The sequence below is a fragment of the Saccostrea cucullata genome, unplaced genomic scaffold, assembly GCF_032062105.1.
Source record: "Saccostrea cucullata isolate Sc308-1 unplaced genomic scaffold, CSIRO_AGI_Scuc_v1 ctg446, whole genome shotgun sequence".
Taxonomy (NCBI): domain Eukaryota; kingdom Metazoa; phylum Mollusca; class Bivalvia; order Ostreida; family Ostreidae; genus Saccostrea; species Saccostrea cuccullata.
This window is the reverse complement of record NW_026932574.1, coordinates 98547-106180: the sequence shown is the minus strand read 5'-3', so window position 1 is coordinate 106180 and position 7634 is coordinate 98547. Positions and strand designations below refer to the sequence as shown.

Here is a 7634-nt window from a genome sequence, read left to right as displayed (position 1 = left end):
TGAAACTCATGTGGAATCATCCTCAGGTAGTGTAGATTCAAGTTTGTTCAAATCATGACCCCCGGGGCTAGGGTGGGGCCAAAATAGCCGACCCAAGTTTTACATAGGAATATACATGTGTATAGGAAAAATCTTCAAAAATCTTCTTCTCATGAACCACTTGGCCAGGAAAGATGAAACTCATGTGGAATCATCCTCAGGTAATGTAGATTCAAGTTTGTTCAAATCATGACCCCCGGGGCTAGGGTGGGGCCAAATGGCTGACCCAAATTTTACAAAGGGATATATAGGGAAACCTTTTAAAATCTTCTTTTCAAGTACTTCAAAGCTATGATTAGTGATATTTATACGGAATCATCCTCAGGTAGTGTAGATTCTATTTTGTTCAAATGATGAATGCCGGGGGGGGGGGGTAAATTCAAGCCCGATGTGCTCAGGTGAGCGCTGTGGCCCCTGGGCCTCTTGTTCATTTTATTAACAGCTTATACCTTTTCTTTCAGGTTGCTTTCAAGCGAAAGCAGTTTTTGGTGCCTTTAAGCGTAAAGTCAAAGTTGGCAGAGCAAGCAACCGAAAACAGTGCTACCGCAAATGCTTGAAGAGAATGAAAAAATTCAGCTATTATGCATTACAGGTAATTTTTTAATATATAATTTTATCCTAACAAAGCAATCGTTCATGGGAGAAAAATATCGTCTCTAGTTTATGCATTATGACTTTGTACAATCTTAGGATGAAGTTGATAGCCATATGTTTTTAAGGTATTATTACATTGTTAAAACAGGAGAGAAAATAAATGATGTTAGAGTAATACATTGGGTAAAGAATGCAACATAGTATGTTTACGATATAAGATGAACACTATATTTTACTTATGACCAACATACGTTCATATGAATTTCTACCAAACAATATTTGTTGATAAGTTTTGTGTACAAATATTACATGTACACATAACTTAAAATAAAGAAGAAAAACACGAAAAACTCCAGTAAAGCTTTAGGCCTTTCATTCTATCTTCAGAAGCTTTACAACTAACTATATCTTTATTGCTGTGGGTGGGTTGGGGAAGAAATACGTTTTCAACAAACATTATTATGATTGTATACAAAGGTAGTTAAATGCTAAAATTTGTAACTATGAAGTAATAAACATATCTTTCATTGTCTTTCGTCAATCTAAATCTTCTCCAACTTTTAAGTTGAGAATGTTGGGATATTTCTTTTTCAGAATAAAACCAAGAAATGTACCTGCTTTAGACTACCTAAGGGGAATAAGTTAAGAAACTTATTTAGAAAGTTTGGGAAATTGGCGGGCAGAAAGCAACGACAGATATGTAAAAAGGCCTCAAATTTACGACTTTACAGTCGCTCCGGAAGAGAAAAGAGGAGGAAAGGAGCTAGAAGGAAGATAAAGTCCAGAGGAAGGAAAAGAAGAAGGAGAGGTAACTTTAAGACCCTTATTTTCAAAATTCTGACAAAAAGGGGACAAACGTATCCCTGTATGTGACTATGCCAAATAGTTGTGAACAGACATACTTGACGTTTTTTTGTTTTTGTTTTTTTTGTTGAATTTAAAATTCAGTATTTCTTGTTAATAGACAAACATATCACCTTATGAGCTACTCATATTTTTTATTTAGTTCAGACAATATTATGGCAGGGTTCAGCTTAATTTCACAGTAGATAAAACCAAATCTACCGTCTTAGATCGGAGATATATGTGTATAAAGATTATGCATGTACATGTATATTTACATGTAAAAGCGTCCGGACATCTGAAGGTCCACTGTATACGCAAACAACTCACAAGTTTGATACCTGTAATTTATGGGGACATACTAACAAATTATCAACTAAAAAGATTTGAGGTATTTGACAAATTTGCTGAATTGCTTGAAATTATTTAGTATGTGATACAAAAACAAAAAGTTTATTACTGATTGTTGATCGGAAAACTCAAATTGATAAACACACTGAATTATATGGAAAAAAATTAAACCAGGGATTAAGTTATAAAATCCAAAGTAACGCTAGCAACAAGACACCGAGTCCGTTTACATCAGTAAAAAAATACGTGGTTTCGTTTTTAGCTCACCTCAACGAAGTTGGGGGAGCTTATGTAATACCCTCGGCGTCGGCGTCGGCGTCCCAGGTTAAGGTTAAGTTTTTTAGAGCAGTTTTCTTTTTAAGTACTTCTGTGTCCTATATTGATTAGACAGGCATGGAAGATGCATCTAATGTGTTACATTGTACAAGTCAAAGTTTCAGATGCTGCAATTTCAGCAAAGGAATGTTTTTGGAGCTGGTTAACATTTTTGGTGCAGTTTTTGGTGTAGGTCTCATTTCCAAGGAACTATAAGCCCTATGTTGATCAAACTTGCATGGATGGTACATCTTAGGATGCATACTACCAGGCTTCTTCGGATGCTGAATCTGACCTACATTTTCTGGATGAGTGAACAGGTTAAAGTTTTTGATGCAGGATTCATTTCCAAGTAACTATGAACTCTTTAATGACCAAACTTGCATGGATGATACATCTAAGGTTGCATTCTACCAGGCTGGCTTCAGATGCCGAATCTGACCTACATTTTTTTCTGGATGAATGAAGAGGTGAAAATTTTATGCAGGTTTCATTTCTAAGTAACTATTAGCCCTATGTTGTGCAAACTCGCATGGATGATACATCTTAGGGTGCATACTAATGGACTTGCTACGGATGCTGCATGAATTCGACATACATTTTCCAGATAATGGACCAGGTAAAAGTTATGGGTGCAGGTCTATCACTAAGAAACTATGAGGCTTAGATAAACCAAACTTGCTCAAATGATGCATCAAGGGATGAAAACTCTTAAACTTGCTTCAGATGCTGGATTTTGATCACATTTTCGTGATGAAGAACTAGTTTGAAGTTTTTATATAGGTCTATTCCAAAGTATCTGATCAAAATTGCATAAATTTTGCATTTTTGGATGTACACTTTTTGTTGGGTAATTGTGTACTTTGCCTTACTTAAAGACAACATTCGTTGAGGTGAGCTCTGTAATCTCTGATTACCTATGTTTTACTTATATATTACATGTATTTCGTTTATAAAATACATATGATATATCTGCTTTAACATCATCCTCGCAAACCACGGCCACTGGTTCCAAAAAGATAGTGACATAAATAAACCATGCTTATTTAAATACCCGGTATACGTCTTCAAACACTTAAAAATTATTTTAAATATTCACTACTTTTTCATTTAATTAACAGCTTATACCTTTTCTTTCAGGTTGCTTTCAAGCGAAAGCAGTTTTTGGTGCCTTTAAGCGCAGAGTCAAAGTTGGCAGAGTAAGCAACCGAAAACAGTGCTACCGCAAATGCTTGAAGAAAATGAAAAAATTCAGCTATTATGCAATACAGGTAATTTTTTTTTTACATATGACTTTCCATTAATCCAACAATGTAATTGTTCATAGGAGAAAAATATGGTCTCTAGTTTATGTATTGCATGTATGACTTTGTGCAATCTTAAGTTGAATTTGATAGCCATGTGTCTTTTTAGGTTATTATTACGTTGTTAAAACACGAGACAAAATGAAAGATGTTAGAGTAATACATGTGTAAAGAATGCAATTATGTGTTTAGTTTTTTACAATATAAATGAAGACCATATCTAACTTATGACCAACTTATGTTCATATGAATCTCTCCTCTACGGAAAGATATTTGTTGATAGGATATGTTCAGCAAATTTTACATAAGCCGACCTATTCAACATACATATATATCTTATTTGGGGATGGGTACGGTCAGGGAACATACGCTTATTCAATAAACATAATAATGATTTCATACAAGGGTTATTTAAGGCGAAAATTGGTATAAAGTATGAAACATATCTTTCATTTTTAAAAGCTGTCTACTACTAATTGAATGGGAGTCTTTTGTCAATCTCTAACCTTGACAATACTTCTTGAACATGTAACTTCAGAATGTTGGGACATTTTTTTTTCAGAATAAAACCAAGAAATGTACCTGCTTTAGACTACCTAAGGCGAATAGGATAAGAAACTTATTTAGAAAGTTTAGGAAACTGGCGGGCAGAAAGCAACGACAGATATGTAAAAAGGCCTCAAATTTACGACTTTACAGTCGTTACGAAAGAAAAAAAGGGAGGAGAGGAAGAAGAAGAGGTAGCTTTAAGAACCTTAAGAAGACCTTCAAAATTATAACTATATATTATATAGATTAAACTAAATCGACTGTCTTTGAATGGAGAAATATGCGTGTAAAGATTATATATTTTTATATGTCCGCGTGTTGGAACATAAGATGCATGTATGTTCAAATATAAATTTTACTATTTAACCTCATACGCAAGGTATAAGAAATAGAAATTACTGCTTTCAAATTTACCTGGATATGAATGAAAAAGGTGAAGGTAACGAACAGTGGTTGATCGCATATAAAAAACCACAAAGAAAACAAATCTGTGAACAGGGCGTAAACACGAACCCGCTGAATTTCCAGCGGTGGGATCAGGTGCCTAGAAGGATTAAGCATCCCTTGTTGAATAATAAGTACATCTCTGTCCTAGAGCGATGCCCTCGAGGACGCGGTTATGTGAAGACACGGACTGGATGCTATGCAGTGTTTCATCAGAAGTTCACTTGGCCAGAAGCAGCGGTATGTTACCTCACTATGTTCTTGGTCTAAAAAAGAAAGTTAGTTTAGATATTACTTTTTTCAAGGTGGATAAGATTAATCAATGATCGTTAATTTCATCCATGTGGGTCTAAATTCATTGATTTTTTTTTTCAATATATGTCAACAGACTAATATTAAAAAAAATACTGTATTAAAAAAAACAACAACCCTTAGATCTTTTGCTTCGTGGAGGGAGCACGTCTTGTTGAAATTCGAAATGGAAAAAAGAACAGAGATGTGGTGGCATTAGCAAAAAAGCGAAAACTAGGTATGTCTACAGATTTACATTTCAATGAAGTGGATTTTATATAGAATAGGTTTATGTTTGTCAGAAAGGACTTTGCATTTCATTAGTTATTAATAAAATTCATTCAGGTATAAAAAAAAATATCGTTATTCTCAACCCCAAAAGCATATTTTCTGTAAATTCTTTAATTAGGTTGGTGGTTTTTAAAACTATAATTAGTGAGTAAAACTGGCACTTTTTAGAAAAAGGCTTTATAAAATACTTATTTTTAAGCCGGCAATATATGGATAGCAGCCAATGATATAATTCAAGAAAATGTCCTCCGGTTCATTGGCACCAATCGAGGTGTGCCTAGATCTCTTAAGAAGGGGATAGGCAACAATAGAAGGAAGAACTGTGTCCAGCTCACCCCTGGCTCAAAGTGGAAGTCCGCTGACTGCAACCAGAAACGGGCTTTTATATGCGAAAGGTTTGACTATATTTATATAAATGCTTCTTTTAAAGATCGATGGAATATGGTTTCTGGGTGTCCATTCTTTTATGACAAGCTCTTGTTCACAGCTTAGAAAAGTGAAAGGATAACAAAATACAGGATACTAGTAACGGATGCATCCCTTTCTTAACATCATATCCTTTTGTGTTCTTTGCACACAGGCACTTGTTTCGTATACAGGGCACCCCCTACTTATAATACTATATAATACCTACTATAATAAGAAGAGAAATTTAGATTCTTAATATACACATCATTCTTCGTATTTTTCTCTTCAGATACCCTCGACGATGGGAGTAAAAGGAACTTTGTCCGTTTGTTTGTGTTACTAATACAATACATAATCCTAACAAACTAAACTTTGATTATACTTTTATGCGCTTTGAATAGAAACAAATAAAAAGGAGACGATACAGTTGATCGATCTTATTTTTCGTAGTTTTTTCCGGATTTTGCTTCTAACTTGTACGACTGCTCGGTTCTTTTCTAATTACACTTTGCAAAACACATTTTCCATGTATGTGGGTTTAATTTTCTTTGCTTAGATTATCTTATCAAAAGTGTCGCGGTGATCAGAAAAGAGCCAAGAAGCTTTATAAGAGAGATGCAAAACTCGAAAATTTTTAGCCAGTGTTTTCCAGAGAAAAAAGCAGGTCAAAGCTTTAGGAGCAGGCTTTGGGGTCAAAAAACAAAAACTCAGACGAAATCTCTTTTGACCTCAGTCTAATCTTTTACAAAAGAAGTTTATTGTGGAAAATTGAGATTGAGATCAAAAGTAAGCTCTTGTAAAGTTTATGACCCTGGAACCATGTTTCATATCCATCCTGTCAGCAAATACAAGCTAGTCACATCCTATGGACATTTCCATACTAATTGTCATACCATTAATATCTACTGTGAGTATGTACTAAATTGTCGAAGGATTTCCCCGTCATTTCCCGATCATGACAAGGAGCACACACACACACACACACACACACACACACACACACCCTCACACACACACACACTCACACACACACACACACCCTCACACACACACACACACACACACGGCGGGTGTGACCGGTTGGTAAGGGATGCTCTCTACTCTATGGTACCTGATCCCATCTCTTATGTTTTATGGCTCCATGTTTGCTTTTTCCATAAATTGCATTAATATATGTTTGAGCTTGAAAACTGTTCGTTATCTCCATATACCTCACTTGCACACCATGCACACTACCAGACTTTCTTCGGATGCTGATCTGATGTACAAAAAAGAATACGACAGATTTCACGATCAGCTGGTCCCAGCTAAAAAAGGGGGTTATAACTTTGTCTTTGTTTGAAAGGCTCATTATTCGGTTGTAAATTAGAACTGGAATTAAATTCTTCATATGGAAATCCAACATATACCCATAACCATCTTTGTAAAGAAAAAAAAATCTTCAAAATCATACATCATTATTTTAAATACATGTATTCCCAACAATCAAAATGAATTTTAGTTACCATACCTTTACTAGATTTCTAAACTTCATAGTAATCCTTGCAAACAAAATGTATAAATTTTTATTATGTTTGAAGAGGGTTCAATTTGTCCAGAATCTTATGCTTAAAAAAAGATGTTGTGGCCTTCAACTTGATATTTAGATATATATAGAAGACGTATTGTCAATTAACAATTGGTAATTTCCATTCTTATGTCGACACGATATATACCGGTGAGCTTGATATAAAAGATACTATAGAGTGTGACACATCTGTTTCATATCTGGATATTTTACTTGAAAAAATAACAACCAAGTTCTATGATAAACGTGATGACTTTAACTTTTTATTCTTCAACGTCCTTACTTATGCAGCAATATACCTTCATCACCTGCATACGGAGTTTGTATATCTCAGTTGATTCGATACGCAAGATCATTATCTACGGATGAACGATTTCTAAAACGAAATACATTATTGACAAACAAGTTGGTGAAGCAAGAATATCAGGATTCTCGTTAAAAGTCATCATTTCATAAGTTCTTTTGTCGATATCATGACCTTGTCAGCAAGTATAATTTATCATTGAGTCAAATGCTGACTGATGTTTTTCATACGAATTGTTAGGCCATTATTTATACACTGCATTGACGACAGATTTTTCCGTTATTTCCCGATCATGACAATGAACACGCGGCGGGTGTGACCGGTCGGCAGGGGA

General features: G+C 34.8%; 1 long non-coding RNA gene across 1 annotated transcript; it reads left to right on the top strand.

The window, feature by feature from the left end:
• Positions 1-4588: 4588 nt before the first annotated feature.
• Positions 4589-5410, top strand: LOC134235451 (uncharacterized). Its single transcript, XR_009985410.1, has 3 exons — positions 4589-4679; positions 4875-4968; positions 5221-5410. It is a non-coding gene; the product is annotated as an uncharacterized LOC134235451 (long non-coding RNA).
• The last annotated feature ends 2224 nt before the right edge of the window (positions 5411-7634 follow it).